Below are 2627 nucleotides of genomic sequence, written 5' to 3'. Positions count from 1 at the left end.
TGAACAGTCACCCGATCACACCCCCACAGTGAACAGTCACCCGATCACACACCCACCTGGTGAACAGTCACCCGATCACACCCCCACGGTGAACAGTCACACGATCACACCCCACGGTGAACAGTCACCTGATCACACCCCCACAGTGAACAGTCACCCGATCACACACCCACAGCGAACAGTCACCCGATCACACACCCACGGTGAACAGTCACCCGATCACACACCCACGGTGAAAAGTAACTCAATCACACCCCCACAGTGAACAGTGACCTGATCACACCCCCACGGTGAACAATCACGGATCACACACCCCCACAGTGAAGTCACCCGATCACACACCCACGGTGAACAGTCACCCAATCACACACCCCACAGGGAACAGCCACCCGATCACACACCCACGGTGAACAGTCACCTGTCACACACCCCACAGTGAACAGTCACCCGATCACACACCCATGGTGAACAGTCGCCTGATCACACACCCATGGTGAGCAGTCACCTGATCACACACCATGGTGAACAGTCACCCGATCACACCCCCACAGTTGAACAGTCACCCGATCACACCCCCCACAGTGAACAGTCACGGATCACTTACCCCACAGTGAACAGTCACCCGATCACACACCCACGGTGAACAGTCACCTGATCACACACTCCCAGTGAACAGGCCCTAGAAGAAAAGTCTATGAGACTTCTTTCCAATTAACCAGCAGAAGAGGAAAAGGGTGGGGGGGGAGTAGAAATATGGCTGAAGTGGTAGAGCATCAACTTTGTGTGAAAAAGCTAAGGGACAGTGCCCAGGCCCTGAGTTCAAGCCCCAGTACCAACACCAATATATATATATTATGTATGTATGTTTGTATATATATACATATATATATAAATTTTTTTTTCAACCAACCAGCCTTGGAAATGCAAGTGAGAAATATCCAAAGTCAAGACATGAAGCATGGAATGGATATGTTGAGTTGAAATCCCTTTGAACAACTGCTTGGAGATAGCAACATAAAAATGACAAAAATTTAAGAAGACACAAAGCATGGGAAAAGAAGAACGTGTTCTCTTTTGGCACTTTTAATGTCAGGATTCCGGCACTGGAGGAAGACTCCGAAGGCGTGTTGTGCCTTCATGGCTGGGACCGAATCCAGAGGAATGGCCTCGTGGGGAAGAAAAGGATTCTTGGGCTCTGGGGTTCAGAGGTCTCAGCCCCTGGCCGCGTGGCCCTGAGACCACGCCACTCGTGGCTTAGCCTGTGGTGAAGGACACCCACTCCCAGCACGCAGGGGGAGGTCTAGAGAGAAGGGAAGTGCCCGTGCCACCCCCTCCTCCAAGGTCACGCGGTGACCTCCACTGACCCTCCCTCCTCCTCTCAGTGCCTGGCCCGCCACGGCCCCCAGCTGAGGAACAGGCCTTCCGGGCCTCTGCGGCTCGTGGGGGGCTCCATCGTGGGGGTACACTGGGTTTTTCTTTTGCCCGGGCCTCACAGCCGTCCAGGGACACGGGAACAGAGGGTGCTGGCACAGAGGTTGTTTGCTGGGTGTGCTGAGCGCCGAGGCTGGTTCCCAAGGGCCTGCTGACAAGCCAAAGCCCCAGCTAGTCACCCACAGTCCCCTGGAGAAGACGCCTGGGTCGGGGGGGGGGGGTCTGAGAGGCCTTCGGGGAGCTGCCCTCACAGAAGGAGATCCCCAAAAGATGGCCTTGGTAAGGGCCTGCTTGGCATGGCTCAGATGGGCCCAGGGGGTCACTGGGCTGGTTCACAGGACAAACAGCTGCGTCCTGAGGTTGACCTCGAGGAGGCTTCCAGAATCCCCACTGTGCCCCCGGGGGGGGGGGGCTGTACACCTGACTGTCATTTGATGGAACCCCCCCTGGGAGCACCGGCCCCCAGGGCACCCACGTTCCTAAGGACGTAAAGATGCCAGCAGAGACGACCATGAGGTGATTGGCAGGGGGCTGGGGTCACCCGGCAGAGGCCCAGCGGTGCTCCTCCTCCGCCTCCTCCTGCCAGCCCGGACACGTGACCTCAGACACAAAGCGGGCGTGTGTGTGTGTGTGTGTGTGTGTGTGTGTGTGTGTGTGTGGTGTGTCCTAGAGCTTGAACTTAGGGCCTAGACACTGTCACTGCTCCTGGGCTTTTATAGTCAAGGAAAGCACTCTACCACTTGAGCCACAGCTCTACTTTAGCCTTTTTTTTCCTTTCTTTTTCTTAATCAGAGATAAGAATGTCAGGGACTTTCCCGCCCTGGCTGGATTTGAACTGTGCTCCTCAAATCTCAGCCATCTGAGTAGCTCGGATTGCAGGTGGGAGCCGCCAGCACCCGGCTACAAAGCTGTTTCTCTGACATCCTTAGAACCAAGTGATTTCACCTCAGGAGAACACAGGAGGCTCTGTAGGGGACAACACGCAGACCAGACAACAGACCGGAACGACTCGGATCACACGCGGCAGAAAGCCCTGGGGGGCACGGGCCCTGCCATCCCCGGCCCTGGCCTCGAGCCCTGCTGGTGGCCAAGCTTGACTCACCGTCAGCTGCTTCTGACCTTGGGGAGGGTCACCTAGCCAGGACCCAGAGGGTTCAGGCCGGCCGTGTCCTCCCCATCCCCAGGGGCCAGCAGCC

This window comes from Perognathus longimembris, unplaced genomic scaffold (genome assembly GCF_023159225.1).
Source record: "Perognathus longimembris pacificus isolate PPM17 unplaced genomic scaffold, ASM2315922v1 HiC_scaffold_4658, whole genome shotgun sequence".
Taxonomy (NCBI): domain Eukaryota; kingdom Metazoa; phylum Chordata; class Mammalia; order Rodentia; family Heteromyidae; genus Perognathus; species Perognathus longimembris.
This window is presented reverse-complemented; position numbering follows the sequence as displayed.